Consider the following 23250-nt stretch of genomic DNA (forward strand, 5'->3'; position numbering starts at 1 on the left):
GTACACCTAGAAGTCATGAGGCCGTTGCTTGGTGGGATTTGAGGAGATCATTTTCACTAATTCTGCTTTCAAGAAAACTGTTTTTATTTATAATAGCTCTATACATCTGAATAGCCATGGACATGTCTCTGTGAGACGCTTTACTGAGCCGTAGAACAAATTATTGTGTAGTAAGCATCACCATCTACATATGCAGACCCTTACTGTGCAGTAATTTGCGCTACTTGGCAATTAATTTGCTACCTGCAAATGCAAGTAGCAAATTAACTGCTGAGTAATTACTGGGCAATAAGGCATATGTAGATGGCCAACCAGAAGCAAATTTGCTCCCAGTCAGCTGAGCAGAAGGGGGTGGGAATTTCCCCTGGGAGCTGCCTGCAACTGGGGCCCGGGTGGAGACAATGTTCCCCTGCCCCAGCAGCACAGGGCTCCCAAGAGCCCTTACACCAGGAGAGTTCCCCACCCCACCTGGAGCTCGCTGGGACCTGCCTGGGACTGGGACAGTTCCTGGCCCACCCCAGGATGCACAAGGAAGTCTGCATGTGTAGCCCAGAGGTGGCTGGAGACTGTCCCATTCTGGGCAGTCCCCAGCCAGCTCAGGGCTGCATGTGCAAACTTCCCCATGTAGCCTGGGGCTGGCCATGAGCTATCTTCATCTGAGTCAGGTCCCAGCCCCACAGCTTTATCCCAACCACATGCCCCAGTTGAGTGATTGAGGCACGTTGTTGGAAAAAGCACTCGGGGAGGGCCAGGTCCCAGCCCCCTGCTCCAATCAGCTTGCAATGAGCTCCCAGCTGGATGGGGAATCCCCCCACCCAGACAGTGGCTCACTGCTAGGTGCCCCACCAGCAGATTGGGGCAGGGGGCTGAGACCTGCCCCTCCCCTGCAGCTATTTCCAAGGGAGCCAGGACCAGGAGCTCCCTGCTGCTGGGGCAGGAGGACATTGTCCCTACCCAGGCTTCACAACTGGAGTCTGGCTCTATAGCAGCAATCTCCCAGCCCTCACCAGGAGACAGATGTCTCCTGGCCCCATACTCCCTTCCAGCCCCTAGAGATCCCCCTGGATACTGAAGGTGGGGCAGAGGGTGGTGGGAGCAGTCCTCTCCAGGCTGTTCCAATTGGGAGCAAATGCATGCTAGTGTAGATGCCTGCCCAGGGTGGGTTTATTCCAGAATAAATTACTCTGAATAAACCCATCCAGCAGTGCCCAGTAGTGCTCAACATACAGCCTCTGGGCCATTTCCACCCCGTGAAGCAGCTGGATCTGGCTCACAGCATGGAAAATGACCAACAAGCAACTCAGATCCACCTGTCCCTTCCTTTCCTCTTTGAAACCCTCTTTGCTCTCTCCCTCTCTTCCTTCTTTCTTCTCTCCTCAGAGGGGAGTGGTGGCCCCCAGTGCAGCTGGGCTGCAAGCATCTGGCCTACCACTCTAAAAGGTAGATGTAAATGTGATGTTTGGGCAGTTGGCTTGGGCTGTCTGCGTGTGTGTTCTTTTCAGAATCCACATAGGCTTTTATAAAGCCAAGTGATACCAAAGATTGAGAGTTCAATGCTGCAGATGTAGCTTGGACTGGGAACAATTTGTTACCTACCACTTCAAATACTCTTTACCCCTCATACCTTAATGCCTGCTCATACAGCACTGTAGGTATTTCAGATCAGTCTCTTGATTTGAAAATCCATTAAAGAATCAAAGCCCAGAGTCTCTTCTGTACTGTGTGCAGTCTGTTCTTCCACAGGCACAAAGGGACTCAAAACCCACTCTAGTTGGCCACTGAAAATTAGTCTATGCTTCTTCAGCACCTCCCTTCTCACCTATCAGTGCAAAGAGCCTAGCCAAATTGTTCATGATCTTGCAATTTTTAGCTGTATAAACAACCACCTAAGGCACAAATAGTCTGTCAGATTTAGAGAAGCTTATTGTCTGATCTATGTGAGCCATGTCCCGAATATGCCAGCCAAGAACTGACTAGTTCAAGGCCAGTGTCCCTCTGTCCCTGAGCAGTGCTAAAGTGTCCTTTGGTACAGCTCAGATTTTGGACTCAGAAGTCTGTTCTTCCTAAATACTGTAGAAAGCAATATCTAAACAATTGGTGATTTCCTGGGATTTGTGCCATACTCCTCCTCATTGGGGATTACGGGTGAATAGATTTTTTTTTTATTTTAATGTCTTTCTGTAATGCTTTCTTTCCCTAACAAAGGTGAATTATAATGTTGTTTTGTGTGGATGGGTTTATTTCCATAATGCTTTTAAATTTTCTTCCTATGTAAAATTATTAAGAGAAGCATGTTTATAACTTGTGTTTTAATTTCTTGTTTGGGCATGCCTTATCATCTTGACTTTTCCCAAGCTCAGTTATGCAAGACTTCTATTGGCAGATGGACAAGGCCATGGTTTAAGACTATTAGCAGGTTAAGTAAGAGCTGACTGCATGTTATTTTGTCAAGGTTCCTGTTGAGACACGCAGCCCACTCTTCATTCTGAAAGAATATCAAGGCATTTGGTTACAGATAGGTTACTGTCAATCAACCATTGTAAAGCAAGCTAAGAACCTAATCTAAAGCCCACTTAAGTCAATAGCTGTCTTTCTATTGACTCCTGTGGGGTTTGGATAAAGCCCAAATTCCCTAAGAGCTGTAATTTTGCTGTATTCCCAGTTAATTTAACTAACCAAATGTCAGTACAAATGAAAACTACTTCAGATTTTCCTTACACTTATAGTTCCTAAAGACAAACTGTGTTACATTTAGCCTCATTTTTTTTTGCTGTAGTTATTAACACACACACACACACACACACACAGAAGTATTAAAGAGGAGAAAAAAGGTTTTAATTTTTATTTCATCAAATGAACTTTAAAACAAGCCTGTGTATTAAATCACAGATTTCTTCTTAGGTTAAAAGGAACTGAAAGTGTTTTGTGTATGGGATGTACAATAGCATTAATGAGATAAATAAGCAGCTGCTATGGTAACTGCCTTTTTGAGTAAGCACTGAGAAATATAAAAACCACGGCATTGTTAGAGAGACATTTTAAAGGTAATTTTCATTCTTAAAGTATTCTTTTCCAGCCATTTATTTCAATGTAACAGATATTTGAGTGGGGCTGCCAAAGCTTTTTCTGTATTTGGGAGCACCTTGTTTATATCTTGGTTGAGAGACTTGAATATGTGGTACAAAGACATTTACACCAATTCTGAATGAATATATTCTTAACAAAGGCTTAATCCAACAGTAATCTACCACCATCTTGGCAGTACAAGACCTACCTGAGACCTTAGCTGCTGACTCAAGGAAAGGACAAAGAAAAGTGTGCATTACTACGAAATGCCATCTCCCCTGTCCATTAATTCAGTGCTGGAGCCACAGAATCTCCATATATTAAGCATGACATTCAGATCTTTCAGTCTGTTTGGGTATGTGACTCTGAGTAAAGGGGGAATCAGAGGTGTAACTGGTCAGCACTACCCCCTGGGCTGTATTGCGTCTTTTGCACCCTCCCAAAATCAGTTCAGCAAAAAAAAAAAAAGAATCCCCTACAGCAGGGGCTGTGCCCTCCCTGCTTGTAGGGTATGACTCCAGAGTAGGTAAGGTCCAAGGTGTGGGGGAGGGACAGGGGTGGTGAAGTGTTTCCCCTCCACTCTGGTTGGTACCCCACCTTTAGGAAGCGCCCATGGCTCATGCCCTGCTTGCCCCCTCCCCACATTGTTGTGCTACGGGGGTTAACTATAATAAAGGGTCAGGTTTCTTGCATCTTTTCTTCACTCAAGGGGCATAGCGGTCAAAGTGAATATCCATCACTGTCCATGGCATAAAATGGAACAGCCTAAAGTCTGCAAAAAGATATAGATATAGTTCTAGATATAGATATAGGCCACAAACAGGCATTCACTTCTAGTGGTGGAAACTTCTGATAAATTTCCATTCCTAGAAGTGTTTGTGGGAGATAGAGTAGTACAAGCACTCAGCCTGCAACTGCCCCCTTTCCCTAGCTCCTTGTGCATCCCCAAGACAGGTGATCCTGATTTGGGGGTGACAGGGGCAGCAATGTTGCTCCACTGTTCCCATTCCTGTGTCTTTCTGTGAAGACTTCTTATGTTTCTTGGGGATACCCAGTCCTGGGGAATGACTGATCCACTCCCCTCCCACCATTGGCAACTTGTAGGGGGTGCATGCAGGTGCACGTGCACCCCCTGAGAAAAGCAGCATTCACCACCCCTCTCCCCTCACCACTGACACTGCTGGTGGCATTTGTGAGCAGTCACTAATCACCGCTGGCGACCACCAACACTGCTGGTGGCATCTGTGGGTCGTCACCGCTTGCCACCCCCACTGCTGCACCACTGACACAACTGCGGCTGCTTGCAGGAGCTCTCCGCTGGGCCTGCCCTCACCACCACTACTGCCGTGGCTGCCTGCATGAGCTTCCTGCTCACTACCACCATGCCCCCGCCACTGCCACCACCGCCGCTACCTGTGGACTGTCACCATGCCCCGCAACCTCTGGGGGTAGGCACCGTTCATGCTTCCCACACACCAGTTTGGGAGGAACTGAAGCTTTGGGGTAAAGGGACCCCAGTCTGAGAAGCAAGGGGGATCAAAGAGCAGCTAGTCCTTCACTCGTCTCTCAGCGACTGGGAGCCAAGTGCAAGGAGCAGTGTGGCAATCCCTTGCTGCTCCTCAGACGGGCTGGAGAGCTAGTAGGGGACTTTGCCCATCTGTTCCAGTCCTTCTCAGGCCAATGGATCAATACTCCCTGCCCATTGCCCTGATTGGGTAGTCCAGTCCTGGGTCTGAAGAAATGCAGGAAAAATTCTCTGCTACTTCACAGTCCTCTTGGACCAGATTGGAAGGGGATTATCAAACATTCACTTTTGCAAGACAGTTTCTCTTGCAAGGGAGATCTTCCAGGTTGATATCTGAAAGATCTTTGTCCTGAGAGGGGCATGTTTTCCCAGGGAGAAATTGAGTGAATGTTAGTACACTCATAGTTTCTATGGGAGATAGACAATTCTCTGGGTAGAAACATAACACCTGTAGGTGGTTATAGATATAGATATTGATATATAGAACCATGGCAATACATGGAATAGCTTGACAAGAATTCATTTCCCTTTAGGAAAATGGATATATTCTGTAATAATGACTGGCTTTGAAAGCAACAGTAGAAAAATGTTGTCTAAGAAGAACAATAGTTCTGCAGACACACCTGATTATAATTTCTAGAAAAGAAAGTCTGAGGACAGTATAGTCAATTCAGGACTTTCTTTACTAAGATAGCAACCATTTGTTTGCCTAGGTTTTGATACTTTGTATGGCCCCAATTTATTCTCCTGCAGCTCAGCTTATGCATTGTGGACAATGTTAGGGACTCTTGCTTGTGCCAGAAATGGTCATTGTAGAAGTAGGTCCTTGCTGATATCCATCCATAAACACCCATACACACAGACACAAATTCACACAGAGTTTTAAGGAGTCTTTTTTCAATCTACCTTTTCTACTTTTACCCCTCAGCTCTAACTCTGATTTCCTCAAGCAGACACTAATGGCAGTGCCTAATGTCTCATCTTGCACTAGAATGTTTGATTACCTATTTAGAAAGTAGAAGTCTACTTTGTTCCCAGGGCCTAGTTCTAAATAGTTCCAAAACCAAGGAATACTATTTCTATTTCATATTAATTATTTGTACAAAATATTATATTACTCCATTTTTATGAAGCAAAAATGTATTTTTCTTCATTCTTCTATACATTATACTATACATTCTTCACATACACATATGTATGCAGTAGCATACATAACTACCACTAAGACTAAGTCTGAACTATAATTATGATCTCTTTTTTTCCTTTTTCTTTTCTGTGATGTTGAGTATGTGTGTGTGCATGCATGTCCTTGTTTAATCATTAATTCACAATTAGGAATAAGATATGCATAAAGAATACTGCCACACTAGGATGACACTTATATAAACAAACATGCTCTTTTTTTCTGAGCACAACACTTACTCTGTAGTGATGTTTATCATGCAAAATCTTTGGAGCAATGTCCCTGTTACCTTAAGATAAAACAATCTAAAGATCCTAATCTGGCATCATTGCCATAATATGAGCAGCTCATTTCCCACATATTCTTTTGACTATCAAAGCTACAACAGCCCTGCAGGACTCCCACTTCCATTGGTAGCCATAAATCTCCCAGACTTTGCCAGTGTAATGTTTTCCAGTAATGCAAGCCAGAAGTGGAATCCATTTGTTTTACTATTAACCCCCCCACACACACACACACTTCTACAGTATTATACAGTAATTTTCAGATCTCACTTTACAATAATCCCATTGCAATGTTTTGGGATTTAAAACTATTTTAAGCTATACCATTTGCCATAAGTTTTTATACGGGAGCACAGAAACTGATAAACATAAGAAAGTTGTTTATGTGAAACTGCATGTGATGAATTTTAAAGCATACAACATTTATATTAAAAAAATCCTACTATTTCTGAAGAAACAATTTTATGAAAGATAAAAACAGTAAGAAAATTAGCCTGAAAATTGTGAAGTGTGGGGGACTTAATGTGAATTCTGACAGGGCCCAATTCATCATGCCATTATACTAGATTTACACCAGTAACTGCATCCACATCAGTGGTATTAAATAGGAGGGACAGAGTAAATAAATTCCTAACAGCTAGGAAGAAGAGAAAAAGAAACCTTGCAGTACTGTAAGATTTCCGCAGTCCTTAACTGTTGAAAAAGTGTATATAATCTTGCTAGCCTTTCTGTGGTTGATTTCTTTTCTTGAGTATAAACCCATATCTATAGAAAGAACAAATGCATTTCTGTTTTACATCCCATGAAAATATTCCATTAGACTTCATATTTAGACCAGGAAATTGTACATTTAGATGTTCCTAACAGCCATTAAAAACCTTTGCATTGTTAACTTTTCATCAGGAAATATGGACAGTAGGAAGCTGAGCTCCTCTTTAAATTCTGCCAGCTAATTCATGAAAAATCATTAAAAATTTAAAATCCAGCCTTTTTGTTAAGTACTTTTTCTTATATTAATTATCTAATCACAACAGACTCAATTGATTAATAGGCCTTGCAAAGTGTGGTTCCAGCCTATTGGAAAGGTTCATCTAGTTAGAAAATGTATCCTTATTACAGGAATTGCTGTAACAAAGTCTGTTACTACTTAAAAGTTAGCAGAGTATTTAAAAGGGGAAAAAATGAAGCCCATTCTGTGCTGGAGAACAAAAAGAAAAACACAAAAAAAGAAAAAAAGACAGTCGGTTTCAACTTTAATTGCATTCCGTATGTGTCTGAGATCCCATATACATCTCCAAGATCCATATAGCATAAGTGGACTCTATAGTGCACTATTGTAAGTTATTAATTATCTTGAAACCTCCAACAAGAAAAATGATTTTAAAGGTGAAGTTTTAAAATTTCTCCATCAAAAGTAACATGGTGTTTTAACATTAGCTAGGCAATTATCTTAGAAAATAAACAAGTAAGCATTTTAAAGAAATTATCTCTGAAAATAATCCTAGATTCAGCAAAATCAGTGTTGCTGAGCATGAGAATTTTCCAATTATTTTTTAATGCTCTATTGGTTACTGGGTATCTGACAAGGTAAATACATGTTTATTTGCACTATGTGTCATAAAAGAATAGTTCCCAAAGTATGGTTCATGCAGTACTTTGTGGAGCTGCTTCTTTTGCAATGATGAAGCGTCTGTAAGGTTTCAAGCAGTAGTTTTTCCGGTTGGAATTTGACCAACTAAATTAAAAACACAATAAGGATCCCCTGCAGCTGCTTCATGCCATTCTTTCAAAACTGGTGTGAACCCAAACCTGATAACATTTGCAATTTAAACAAAATAAGACAAGGTGGCAAGCACAGAGAAAAACAAAATTAAGCTGCATGGTACTCTTGAGACTTATCTCAATGCTATGTGTAGGTAGGTGGTATTTTAGCCACTAAACTAAACCAAACATATCACAGCCTGTAAAACCACAAGAATGGTTTAAAAATCACACAAAGTCCTGTATTTTGTGTGCGTGGGGGGGGAAGTTTTCTTCAAATTTTGGACCTTTTGGGTGAATTTATTTTCATCTGAAAATTGAAGACCTATAAATTTACTTCAACACAGTGAGGGACTAGCTTTTTTGGAAGGTGTGCCTTGCATCTTCCACTCAAATCCCTTTTTACCCAATTTAATGCTCTGCTTTCTGCTTCCTGCCCTGTATACACTTCCCAATCTGCTGCTCTGCTTTTGGCTTTGTGCTGTGCTTCCTGTTCCTTCCTTAGTTTGACACATGCTACACACAGGGATAGATCCAGAGGGTTGCAGTCGAACTTGCATTTGATTTTTGGCCCACCCAAGTTTAAAGCAAGAGGATTGTCAGTGGCATCAGCATTTCTAACCAGGTAGAAGTGAGGAAGTCACTTGACTTCATAGTTTATTATACTCTACCTCTTTCCTTCAGAGCTTTTCATTCCACAGTTGTTAATGACCCTGTCTCCTTTTTAATGGTCTCTTTGTTTCACTAATCAATGGACGTGTGGAAATAACTTTCACTGAAGCACTGTCAAGATGCTTAAGAAAGCTTGATTTTGCTTTATGAATGTGAAAGATGCACATTTAATTCTAAGGACTATAGGACTAAAGAAACAGCATCTTCTGCTTTATTTTTGCCTAGTTGCTTGTATTTGCTATATGATACACTTCATCTGTCTGTGTTTCCACTTGTCCATCACTGCAGGACTTTGTAGTGTTATGGGAAGGTATTGTTTACTATGGGAGATACTGGACCAAGACAGAAGGCTGTGTGTGACTTGTTTTATGTGAGACGGCTGTTGTGCATTGGCAAGCCCAAGCACACAGAACCCGGCAGAGGAGAAACCTATGTCTGGTGACAATTAGATCCAAGACAACTGAGGTTACTTTTCCACTGCAGTTTTTATCTGCCTTTTCAGCTGTTGTGAAAAATGCCTTCTGTATCTGCTTGCTCCACCACTGAGGTCTTTGTGTTGTGTTGGATTGGTCTTCGTCTGATACTTCACTTTTGACCTTACTGTCAGGGGTTACCCTATCAAAAATACAAGACTCCTGATGGTGTTTCTCTTAGTAGGGTCACTAGTACATGTAAGCCTCTCCACTCCAACAAGGTGGCAGTTCATGGAGAGTCTCTAGTCATGTATCCATGCACAGATGGGAGTCACATGATGGTTGCTTCATTCTTGGAATGGGGCAGGAGGGTAATTTGGCAGCTGCAATCATGACTGAGCAGTCCTTTTAGGATCCTGTCTGCTCACTCCACATGAAGAGGGGGCTAGAAAAGATGCCCCAAACACAGGGTGTCCCACTTTAGCTCAGCTATGCAGTGGAAGCAGCTATCCAGGGGGATCACGCAAAGTGCAGTCGAAATACGAAAATACTTTGCATTCTGGCATGTATGAACCTTACTAGACAATCTGAACAGTGACAGACCTGAATATAGAATAGCTACTGTCACCTGAAAACTCTTGCAACATAACATTGATACTGCTGCTCTCAGCGAGACCAAACGTGCACACGAAGCCCATCTGAGGTAGGAGAATGGTGGCTCTACATTCTTCTGGAAAGGGAAATCTTCAAATGGCAGGTGAATACAGTGCTTTGGTTTCACCATTAAGAACCAGATTGTCAGCTGAATGACTGAATCTCCTTGTGGCATTAATAAGAACCTCATGACTCTCTACCTCTAACTGACCAGCAATGTGTTTACTACCAGCATCAGTTCATACACCCCAACACTCAATGTCAAGGAAGAACAGAAAAAGCAGTTTTATGCTGACCTTGATGAAATCCTGGCTATCATCCCAAAAAAGAGGACAAGATCATCCTTGGAGATTTCAATGTGAGCATTGGCTGGGATCTTAATATGTGGAGGGGCACCATTGGAAAGGAAGGAATGCACAAGGCTAATTCAAAAGCCATCCTTTTACTCAGTAAATGTGCAGAGCATGACCTTGTCACTACTAACACTATCTTTAGACAACATGACAGGTACAAAACAACATTGCAACACCACCACTTAAAACAATGGCACCTCTTTGACTACTTAATTGTAAGAGCACATGATCTAAAAGATGTCCATCATACATGTCACGAGCGAAGCTGATAACTGCTGGACTGATCATCACTTAGTGAGATCAATCATGTCCATCAGTGTTGCACTGAAACATTGAAAGCAACCCAAATCAGTCTAAAGACAGCACAATATCAAATATCTTCAGACCCCAGACATCATGAAGCCTTCCAAACATAGCAAGAAAATCATCAGTCTTAGGATTGAAAATGCTAACACTTGTGTTGAAGAAGATTGACAAACTCTAAAGGAGACTATCCATGAGGCTTGCAAGGAATCAACTGGCTTCATCAACCAATCCTATCAGGACTCAGTTGAAAAAAATTTGAGATCAAAGCCCTTCTTGATCAGAAGAGAAAAGCTTTCTGTTACTGGCAAACAATCCTGTGTCCAGTCAGAAGCGGGGAACTTTTTGACGAATTATAGCTGAAGCCCACAGGAAGATTCAAGAAATCAAAAACAAATAGTGGGAAGAGAAGGAAGAAGAAATCCAACAATTTCTTGACAGTCATGATATGTAGAGCTTCTTCAGTGCACGGATCAAGTTCTAGCAGACTTACCCAGCTTATATCCGAAGGTGGCAGTACACTCCTCAAAGATATGTCTATCAAAAACCTCTGGAAGGAGCACTACCAAAAGCTTCTGAACCATGGATCAATGTTGACTGATGAAACCATCAAATCCATCCCACAGCATCCAGTAAGAAAAGCACCAGCCAATCCACCAACCCCTGGAGAAGTCCACAAGGCTATCAATAAGACAGGCAAAGAATAACAAAGCTGCTGGTCCTGGTGGCATACCAGCTAAGCTCTTCGAAGTTGGTGGGGAAGCTATGACTAATGAACTCTGCACACTGTTTCTTAAAATCTTGAACACTGAGGAAATTCCTGATGACCTAAGGAATGCCAATATTGTCACCATTTTTAAAAGGGAGATAAGTCTGACTGTGGAAACTATCAAAGTATCTCTGTCCTCTCCATCACTGACAAGATCCTTGTGCTCAAATTCTGCTGAACTGACTGCTCCCTCTTGCTGAGAAAATCCTTTCCAAACTTAATATGGCTTCAGACCATCCAGAGACATGATGAACATGATGTTTGAAGCCTGGCAGATTTAGGAGAAATTCCAAGAACAAAACCAGGAACTATATACAGTCTTTATCGATTTCACCAAAGCCTCTAATAACTCTGAGGCTCTATGGAAGAGCTTATTGAAGTTTGGTTGTCCAGGGGAATTTATCACCATCCTAAGCCTCCTTGGGCATGTCTACACATTTGATTAATATGCCGTATCATGCCAGTCCATGTTTTTAGGTGACGCTAATGCATAGTAGACTAATTCTACTGTGGATTAGCATGGCTTTTGCCATGATGCTCTAATGTGCAGAATTAGTCTACTGTGCTTCTAGCATCTCATGTAGATGTGCCCCTTCATGACTAGATGACTGTCTCCATCCTACATAATGGCATCCAATGCTCCACTATGGAATGCTTTGCCTGTCAAACTGGCCTCAAGCCAGGGTTGCATGATCATATCAATTCTGTTTTCCATCTTTCTTGCAGTCATCAAGATGCTCATCCATGACCATCTGCTTCATGGCTTTGGCATCAAGTACAGGATGGATGGCAACCTCTCCCACCTCTGTGTCAAAAACAAAGTTACATTAGTCTGAATGAATTGTGCAACTTCAGCACACCAAGGGTTGTGCTGTCTTTGCATATCCTGAGGAGGACCTGCAAGTGGCTCTTAACTGCTTCTCTCAAGCATACCAGTGCCTGGGACTGACCCTTAACGTCAGAAAAACAAAGGTGCTTCACCAGCCTGCTCTGGGCCAGCTAACTCCTGGGAAAAGATCTTCATGGATGGACAGGAGCTGGAGAATGTTGAACACTTTGCATACGTCGGCAGCCGTCTCTCAAAGAAGCCCTACATTGATGAGGAGATCCAATATAGGATATAGCGTCTTTGACTTATAGGGACTATCTGAAAAGCCTAGAACACCTTTACCAGCACCTTTACCAACACTATCTCTGGAAGATCCTTGGCATAAGATCCTTGACCAGAGTCCTCACTGATGCTAACACCACCAGCATGGAAGCATTGGTGGACAGGGCATTGTGTATATATGCCTCATCCATGTTTACCAAAACAACTGTGTAACAGGGGGCTGTTACAGTCCCACCTCCTGTCTAGGGCTCTCTTCCCTGTGATGGCCAGAACCAGAAGGGTTAATGAGCAACTTATAAAAAAGAAATCTGCTTTTTGAAGGTATCTGAAGTAGTTTATGGAGAAGTTTCCCCATCTGGTAATATATTTATATATACCTTTTTATACTGATCTTCAGACAGCATACACTTTAAAAGGCAGAACTAAAAATTATAACCGCAGACATAGCTGATTTATGAAATTTTGCTTACAGTCAGTAAAAATGAGCAAACGTAATCACAAGGTATAATTAACATAACAGGTTAAACTTAAGTGAGAACATATTAATCTCAGACCCCAAAGTGATGTGGTGTGATTTGCTTATTGGGTAAACCCAAGCTTGGGCAGTGACTTATTGTAATGATTTCTAACACCTTTTAACTCCATAGGATAACAGCTATAAAGTAACACTATGAATGGCTATATAACCAAAAAATTAACATAGACAGAATATAAAAGAACACGCATGTTAAGTAACCCTCAGGGAAGGACGGCACAGAAGGGTCATTGCTGTCCCATGCCCCACAGATCTTTGAATAAAGACCAGATCCTGACTGAGGGACTTTCTCCCAGTTTTGCCTCTGACAGCATTGAATCAGAGACGTCTGGCTTCGCTGAATCAACTTAATGTGTATTTTCTAACTAAGGAACTATCGATAAGTTGCTAACCAAGTGAAAACTCTTGGTTAATTTCTTTGTCTGTTTTATTATCACTGTCAATTTTAACTTGTATTGTTATGTTATCTGTTTATTAGCTTAACCTTTTTACTAACTGTCATATGTGCAAATTATATCTTTTGTTGTTATAAGTAAAATTTATTCTTTTTTATAAGTGAAATTTGTGATTGCTTTCCTTCCCAACATCACCTCCTCGATCCCGAACCAAAAAGCCCAGTAGCTAATAAAGTCACAGTGCTTAGTCAGCCTGCAACTAAATTGATATACTCACAGTACCCAGCTGGCCTGTGACACTGCCCTTGCTCCTCTGCCATGCCTTTGATATTACCACAAGTTGACGTTTACATGTGAGAGGCTGCCCATTTGTTGCCCGGATGCCTATGGCCAAATACATAGCTCCAAACCTTCCCTAAAACTATGTCCCATGCCTCACAGATGGCATCCAAAATTGCCTACAATTTCCCTGGCTCCTTTGCTGGGCCTCTGGCCCAAACTTGGCCTCAGGCCCCACTCTGTGGACTTGGCCTCCAAGCCTCTTCTCTGGGCCACACTATTCCACCCCTCACTGGGTCTCTCTCTAATCATGCCCTGCTCTACACAGCCCTTTGGGTCCCACCCAGCCCGCACTCTGCACAGCCCTTTAGGCTCACTCCACCCCATACTGGGTCACACTCTGGTCCCTGCTCTGGGCCCTTATGCCCCTCAGGCCTCACTCAGTGGGCCTAAGCCCCCCTTCCCCCCACTCCCCAGGTCCTGGAAGCATTACTGTGGGATGCTTTTCTCTCAGGGTGTGCTTCCCTAAGCCTTTCCCCTCTATGGGATCATCCACAGGGCAGTGGGTGCTGGGGCTTTCAGGTGCCCCATCTTCACCTTTCACTGGGAAGGGACAGGTGTGGCATTTTCTGGGGACTGGCCTGCCATAGGCCATCATCAACCATCCAACCCCAGCAGGGTGTAGTTTCAGGTCTTACCCAGGATCAAAAGAACCTCTTCCACCCCCATAGTTTTTATCCTAACCTCTAACCTCCAGGTATTACTGGAGCAGCAGTCCTCAGGCTGGGTGATGTCAATCCTTCAGCTCCCCAGTTGCAACTGCTAGCCCTGCTGTATGGGTCTGGACTTATACTCTGACTTCCCAGCCCTCCCCCAATCAGGCAGTCTCCTAACTGTCAGGTGACTGCCTAATTGGGCCTAAGCCCACCACTTGTTCCCTGTCACAAACTGCTATACTCCCAACTCAGCCAAGGACAAAGGACACACAGGGGCCAGAGGAAATGCCTCAAGGAAATTCTCAAGGTGAGCATTAAGAAGTGAGGAATTGACATCACAAATGAGAAAAACTAGCCTGGGACATGACTACATGGTGACACCTTGTGAGAAACGGTCTATCTTACTTTGAGGAAGGCCATCTCACCCTGGAGGCAGAGAAACAATATAAACAGAAGGAAAGGAAACAAGTCAGAGCAACCCACTGTCATACCCTCCCTTTAACCAACACCCGTGGAGTCTGTCAGAGAGTCTGTGGCTCTAGGATAAGCCTTCTTAGACATTAATGGACTCATCCACAATCCTGTACTTGACCCATCTGAATGATCATCCTTGACCATGGGGGATTGCCAGTGTCTATATCACATATTTGCTCTATCAAATTAATGTAGATTCCAATATTTATAGTTATTCTTGTTTTGATCTTAAACTGAATAATGTAGCCCACTGCACCAGCTATGCCCCCCTTTTCAAAACCCTAGGTCTGCCTAGCCGCACATAGAGGTTACTTGAGCCAGTTATGGCTCACACACTGCTGGTTGGCAGCCTTCATTTAAGATAAAGAAAACTCATATTTTCACACAACTTGACTTTATCAAGATTTATGCAAATATTTTTTCATGAAAATATTGAGAGGCTCATGAACCCCCCCATCCAAAATTAGCCACATTGTAGACACATATATGGACAAAAAAAGTCACAGTGTAAATCAGAAGCATGATCATGCCATTTATGGTATTAATTTTAGTACCAATTCTTAAAAAGTATTTTGCTGTCCATATGGATAGACAAAACATCAGGAATAGAAATAGTTGCCAGACATTATCCTTTTTGTTTCCTGGGAGATTATATTGCTGCCCTAAATTCATAATGCAGAGTTAGAAAGTTCAAAATTAGTTCACACGTTTAATTCTGTCATAAAAGAGATAAAATGTTTACCTGCAGTAAACAATACATTCTAGTGCTTTGCAGAAAGGACAGTCAAGGGGTCTCTGGGAGTATTTGTGACACCCTAGATGAGATGCTTTTAATGCTGAACTCAGAAACTTGGGAAAAGTCTATACAGTTGCAAAGAATATCAATTGTACATTCATTTATTTTTTTCCTATTGGGTATATATGGACTAGCATCTTAATTGAATGTTAATGAAAAGCTAATTAGAATTAAGTGTTTCAGTAGCAGTTGGTGATTATTAGGTTTTTTAGGGTAGGGCAATTTGCTTCTAAAGTAGCTCCCATACATTTTCAAAATGAGGATATAACAAATGGCAAGGCAATTCATTCTGCTTTTCCCCTTAAAGACTTTTATTTGCATACCTTATAGCGTAACTTTTTAAAGTGAAGTTTTTAACATTTGAAGAAAGTTCTAGAAACTTGCATTCTTTGTTGGCCCAACAGAAAAGAAGGCAGGGCAAAAGGTTGCACCTTACAGGCTAACTGCAATAGATACATTTGAAAAGTACAGCACAGCATCTTCAAGCTCTCCCTGCTTCACCCACTGTGCTTCATCTATGATGACCAAGGAAAGGTTGTTACTAACAGACTAAAGAGGTTGTAGGCTTCTGCTCACTCAGAGAGTCCAATCCTGCATTTTCTATTTCCCAGCAAAGGGATCTAATCACTAAGTTTCATGCTGTGCATTATCTCGTCAAGCTGAATCACTGTACTTCATATTTAATATTAATTGGAGAGAGAGCAATGGGGAAATCTCTGGCCCACTGGGAGCTAGAACCCAGGGTCATCTGCAGTGCCACTATTCAGGGCTGTTTCAGTCTTACTGAATTCCTTTTCTCTTCCTCTTGGCTCCACATATTTCCCTCTTAGCTGACCTCGAGCCAGCTTCAAAGAGAGCGCTGAAGAGGGATCTGGCATCAGCCTAAGCTTTCCAGCTAGAGCAGAGCCTTTCTGAATGTAATCAGCAGGTGGGTGGATATTTGCTTGCCTAGAGCTGAAGTGTAAACTGTGCATAAGCGGCTGCATAGTGTGCCATCTTGACCTTCTTGCTTCACCCTTCCAGTTGAAGTTGGGTCACTTGGCAGCCAAGGATACAAGAATCATAAGATAGAAGGAGAGAGCTGCATATGTGCAGAAGCATGAGTTTAAGTGCCTGGGGATCTTTGCTAATTAAAACGTAGCTGGTGAATGAATGTAGGTATCTAATATATTCCCTGACTGCAGAAGCAGGAGTATTCGGATTGGCATTTCTGTAATGTAGGCATATTAATCTCATCTATGTCCTGTTCAGATGCCAAATTTACCAGCCTGGATATGGCTCCAAGAAAGCTTGAGGTTCTGTTTTGTAAGTGCTTCTCAGGCTTATAGAGCCCAAGTAGAACAAATTTAGACACCATGTGCTTTGGTCAAAGCTCCATGCATGTTCTCTTCTTCCATTCATGTTGTAGGCAACCATCGATCCTGTGGATCATGGTGTACATGTAAGAGGTCTACCCAGGTGCCTGATGAATTTACTTCTACAGAGTCCTGCAAACATTACATCAAGTCCTTTGGCAAAAGTATGGAGTGGTGGAGGCTGCCAGACCTACCATTTCTCCATTAGCACACTGAGACGAAATCAAAAGGCCAGAGCAAGTCCAGACATTCAGTGCCTTGTTGACTGCAGCTTCTTTTAGAGAGCAACACATAAGAAATACTGCAGCCTGCATAATGCCTCAGCAAGGGCACATTTCTGTCAGGTTGATGTCCCTTTCTACAGCCCAGGAACATCCGCAAAACAGTGGGGCTGGGGTTTTGAGGTGACCTATACTTGCCTTACTTTAGAGGTTGCTACATTATGGTATTTTATAGGAGCTACCATGCCATGAGTAGCCCCACCACATCACCATCAGACTCTCCAGTCAGATGCAGTTTACAGTCATAACCAATATTATCCATGAATTTATAACAATGTTAATGAAATAAGAATGGTTTGGAAGATGAGGAAATGGTGTAACAAATATCCACTGATCACAGCATCCCCCATTTAGCATGAATATAAGATGATAGAAGCTACTGTAATCTCATTGTATCACTGGGCCTCTTTACATATGCTACAGATGTGGAAAGGTGCAGGGGGGAGGCGCTTTAATTAGAGTGCTTCTGAGAACTGCTGTAATTAAAGCACCAGCAGCATCTCATATGTTCAGCATCCCACACTTCCAAGATGGCAGCGGGAGTGCTTTAACTAAAGCTCATTCAGCAGGCTTTAGTTAAAGTGCCCCCACAGACATTTTGAAGTGCAGGGATGCTCAATACATGAGATGGGCAGGCTGCTGGAGTGCACTAAATAGCACGCCTAGCAGACTTGATTAATCAAGTCATCAGAGCAGTGTCCCTACATGTCTACAGGCACCCACTGTTCCTATTTTGAATCCTACCAGGGGAGAAGACTCATCTAAGTTTTTATACTGGTATGATGTGTAAGTAGTTATGGAGATGAAATAAAAAGACTCTCTTTATAAAAGAGTAAATGCTTTCAATGTTAAGGAAAGAAAGGTTGATTATGTAGATTTAGAATCGAATGAAAATTCAGAATATATGGAATACTGATAACCTATTTGGAAACGCAAAAGTAAAGTTAGCCTTTAAGAAAGATATAGGAAAATTCATGCATACATGATTTATGCTTCTTGGTTTAAAACTTACTTATCATCATAGCTTGCACATCTATGGTCCATAAGAATCGCAACATTATTATGATGATGTAAAAAACTTATGGGAATTTCATCTATATCTATATATATGATTACGTCTATATCTGTAGTTAGAGCTGTATCTTTAAATATATTTTGCCAGGGACTAATAAAAAATGTATTACTCAGAACTACTGGTACTCAGTTCCAGCTTACTTGTGTTAAGGGTGTGTGCTCTGAGAGGCTGCGAGTATTGCTGGCTGAGTGACGGCTGATTGCTGAGTGATTGCTGCCTAGGCCTGACAGAAGCCCTAATGAGGGGGTGGACCCAGTCCAGGCCCAACAGGGTATAAAAAGGGACTCCCTGAGTGACCAGGGAGTCATCAACCAAGAAACCTGTGAACAGGGGTTGTAAACAGAATAGGCAGTTTGCCAGTCAGTTTGCCCACCCCCACTTTTTCAGGGGAGACCCTTTCAGTTTGGTGTGAGGAAGGAGGGGAGAAGGAAACTTTTGGGGCCAACAAGGGGTAGTAAACAGGCCAGCTTCCAGGTGAGTTTGCTAGAGAGGGTGTGCTTGGAAGAAGGGCAGTAAGAGAGAGAAGGCAGATTAAGAGACCAAGAGAAACGGCTGGAGGATGCAACAATGCCAGAAGCACTGCCACTGCTTCTGCTTGCACCTGTGAGGTTTCTGTCCAGGCAGGACTGCACACCATTGAGGCTTCGACCCAGGTCCAGGTTTGGCACTATGGGAACTGTGGCTTGCAGGTTCCTTCCTGTGATGACCAGGTCAGGGAGTGCCTGTAGTGTCAGGTGCCTCCTGGTGGTGCCTCTCTGGGACCAGGCAAGAGAGCTACAGTAGGAGGTGGTAAGACTCCTCTGCCTTGGGGGTGGCTGGCTGCCAGGCTACAGGCAGGTAGTGAGTTACCTTACAAGACATAGCTTGGCAATGGCTTGCTGGGAATGTTTTGCTGGCAAGCCTTGGTATACTGCACCCCCCAGGGTGCCTAAATGTGCCACCCATGACTTGGGGAATTGATTGGGTGTCCTGAAGAGCCCACAATTTGAACACCGTAAAAAACTTGTTGACTCCTGGGCAACCTGCTGAGAGAAAGACAGGGTGGGTGATAGTGGGATTTTGGGGACCAGGGGAAAAAAGGTGTGGTGCTGCTTTGGGGAAGTGTGAGGAGGGACACAAGGCACCCCTGAATTTGCAGACTGTTTCAGAGTGTGCAGTGCATCCAGGGTGCAGAAAGGAGGGGAGCTGGTTGGGAAAAAGTTCAGTGTGTCTGTGGGGGTGAGCAGGGTCAGTGCTGGGTTGACCCATTTATGCATAAAGAGATGAGGAGATGGTCATGACTACTGTGGAGACTACTGACATCGTTGTCAGGGTCAGGGATCCTAGCAATGGGGGACGTGCCTGGGTGACTAGTGTGGTGCCCAAGTGCAATATTAAAATATCCTTCATTGTCCAGTGAGGCAGTTGACATATGGTTCGGTCCCACAGTTAACATGTCCATGGGGGGGAGCGGAGGTCTGGTTTGGTTGTGAGTGTACAAGCAGACAGTCAATTTTTGACAAAAGACAGACAAGCCTAACCTACCTTCCTTTTGGGGGGGTGAGGAGGTGTGTGCCATGTATGGCATGCATCAAGTGTGAAATACCAGAAGGTAATGAAGGATTAGGAATTTTGTAGGAATGGCAATTTTGCCAGCTGTGTTCACTAAACCAGAAAAGAGGCAGTGAGGTATCGCAACAGGACCTGGTTTGGATAGCTATTGACATGTAAATGACGCGAATATTTACATGCTAAATGTATGACTGTTGCAGGCTTTGGGGATCAGGGCACTGAGGCAGAATTGGGTGTGCAGACTGCTTGGTAAAGGCCATGGCTTCCTCGATTCCTAATGGACTAAGCAGAAAAAAGAGATTAATCTTGATGGCCATAAAAGATTCACATTGCAGAAGTCTGGTTATAGAAGAGAAAATTATCAATTTTATGGAACTGGACTGGTGTCTGGTAAAACTCGTGCAAAAACACCTTCAGATGTCTGTCTCCAAGAACAGGTTCTTGATTGAACAGTACATGGTGCTGTCACATTTGGAAAAAGGTAATTATGGGTTCATAAGACTATAGTGCCTCATTAGCTATACATTAAGGACAAGGATCGCCAGATATGGGCACATGAAAGCAGCGCAGACTGGTGGGAATGAATTGTTATGTCAACCTGGAATGATGATCAGTGTCTGGAGACATTAGGCATGAGCAGGTACACCTTCTTCCACATTGTTCGTATTCTGTCACCACACACTGAGCGCAAGACAGCTGTCATGCAAAAGCCCATTGCCCTAGAGAAGCTTGTTGCCATGGCTATGATGAAACTGGCTGCTTCAACAAGCCTGTGCCACGTAGTGAATCAGTTCAGCATGGCTCCCTGCACTGCTGGGAGGGCAGTCAGAGAGGTATGCCAGCTGCCACAGGAGCTGACAGCAAACAAATTCGTCTGCCTGAGTAACCCCAGAGAGATGGTGGAAGGATTCTGGGTGATAGCTTCCCGAACTACTGGGAGCACTGGACAGCACACACATTCCCATCCTAAAATCATCCCAGAACAACCAGTCATTCATCAACAGGAAAGGATTTCCTAAAGTCATTCTCCAAGCTGTAGTGGATCACCAAGGAAGATTTACAAACATTTACACAGGATGGGCAGGAAGTGCCCACAATGCATGTGTGTTTTGAAACTCACCACTTCCTGGGTTAATGAAGAAGGGCCAGTATGCCCCATGACTGGAGGAGGTTGTTATCCAGGGTGTTTCAGTGCCCCTCTGATAATTGCTGACATGGCTTACTCAATCCTGCCCTAGCTCATGAAGTCCTACAGGGGTTAAAATGACCCACAAAAATACATCTTCCACTACCACCTAAAACAAATGCCGCATGAGCGTACAGTGTGCCTTTGGGCTCTTGAAAGCCCATTGGAGGTCACTCAACTACAGGCTGAAGGGAGAACCAGAGAACATCACCTTTTTCTTAGTGGCAGCCTATGTGCTGCATAATATCCGTGAGACAAGGGGGGTGGTCAGTTCTGTGGGGGATGGAGGGAGCCACCTGCTGACCTGATCTGTTGTCTCAGGAAGTCTGCTGCTTGCCCAGAACCTGGATACAAAATGTCATAGAAGGATTACTGAGACTCATCCAGCCCTCTGACTACAACCCCATGCTGCTCATCCATGTGGGGTACCAGTGATACTGCCAGGGGAGACCCTGAATGGATCAAAGTGACTACAGGGCTCTGGATGCAAGGGTGAAGGGGCCTGGGGGTCAGGTCATGTTTTCTTCAATCCTTCTAGTCAAGGGGAAGGGCCCAGGCAAGAATGGGTGCATCCTACACATCAATACCTGGCTGTGCAGGTGGTGTTGCCAGCAGGGCAACCTTCTTTGATGATGTTCCAAGAAGAAGGATTGCTGGGAAGAGATGAGATCCACCTGATGGAGAGAGGGAAGAGCATCTTCACAGACAGGCTCGCTAACCTAGTGAGGATGGCTTTAAACTAGGTCTGCCAGGGGATGGAGACCAAAGCATTGAGGTAAGTGGAAAAGCAGGAAACCTGGAGGAAGAGCAAGCAGGAGGAGGCAACAGGGGAGGTGCTCTCATACTTCCTGAGAAATCAGGGCAATTGATCTCAGGTGCCTGTACACAAATGCACAGAGCCTGGCAAACAAGCAGGAAGAATTGGAAATCCTTGCACAGTCACAGAACTATGATTTGATTGGAATAACCGAGACCTCGTGGGATTGTTCGCATGACTGAAGCACTGTCATGGATGGGTAAAAACTGTTCAGGAAGGACAGGCGGGGGAGAAGAGAAGTTGCTCTTTATGTAAAAGAGCCATATGATTGCTCAGAGCTCCAGTATGAAATTAGAGATAGGCCTGTTGAAAGTCTCCGAGTTAAGGTTAGAGCGGAGAGCAACAAGGGTGATGTTGTAGTTGGGGTTTGCTATAGACCACGAGACCAGGAGGAAGTGGTAGATGAGGCTTTCTTCAAACAACTAGTGGAAGTTTCCCAATCACAAGCCCCCATTTTCATGGGGGACTTCAATCACCCTGGGAGCCTCTGAACTAAATCACAAAAAGGAAGCTTATAAGAAGTGGAAACTTGGACAAATAACTAGGGAAGAATGTGGTGAGCAGCCAACAGTAGTGAAAGAACAGATTAGGGACTATTTAGAAAAGGTGGACTACACCTTCAGGCCATGGGGCCTGATGGGATGCACCCAAGAGTGCTCAGGGAGTTGGCTGATGAGGTTGCAGAGCCACTGACTATCATCTTTGAAAACTCATGGCTATCAGGAGAGGTCCTGGATGGTTGCAGAAGGGCAAATACAATGCCCCTATTTAAGAAAGGGAAGAAGGAAGGTCCAGGTAACTACAGACCAATCAGCTTCACCTCAGTCCCTGGAAAAATCATGGAGTAGATCCTCATGTAATAAAATTTTAAGCACTTGGAGGAGAAGATGATGATTAGGAACAGTCAGCATGGATTCACCAACAGCAAGTCATGCCAACCTGATCAGACCAACCTGATTGCCTTTTATGATGAGATAACTGGCTCTGTGGATGTGGGAAGATCAGTGGATGTGGTATATACTGATTCTCCCACAATGTTGTGGGAGACTGTATCAAAAGCATTACTTAAATCAAAGGGAGCAGGAGGGCACACAAGCCTCCATGGCTCACCAAAAGCATTTGGGAATGTCTCCTCACCAAAAGCATTTGGGAATGTCTCCTTGCTAAAAGGGAGGCATACACCCAATGGAAAGAAGGGGACATCACCAGGGATGACTATACTGCAGTCACTCGGGGATGTAGGGGGGCAGTCAGGAAGGCCAAGGCAGAGATGGCATTAGGACTAGCTTCCCAGATTAAGGACAATAAGTCCTTCTTTAAATACATAGGGGGTAAAAAGAAGGTTCCGGGTAATGTGAGGTCACTGCAGGATGCGTTGGGAAATTTGGTTGTCACACCAGACGACAAAGCTAACATGTTTAATGATTTCTTTGCCTCCATCTTCCTAAGTAGGGACCAGAACAGCCACCTCCCTCCTGGGCCCCCCTCGGGCCCTGGGGGAGGAACACCTGGGCCAAGGGTTAGTGAGGAACTAGTTAGGGAGCTTCTGGAGGGACTGGACATATTCAAGTTAGCCGGTGCGAACGATCTCCACCTTAGAGTTCTAAAGGAATTGGCCAAGGTCATTGCAGGACCCCTGGCACGGCTTTACGAGCACTCATGGTGCTCTGGTGTGGTGCCAGAGGACTGGAAGAGG

Source organism: Crocodylus porosus, unplaced genomic scaffold, assembly GCF_001723895.1.
Source record: "Crocodylus porosus isolate Cpor-Errol unplaced genomic scaffold, CroPor_comp1, whole genome shotgun sequence".
Classification (NCBI taxonomy): Eukaryota; Metazoa; Chordata; order Crocodylia; family Crocodylidae; genus Crocodylus; species Crocodylus porosus.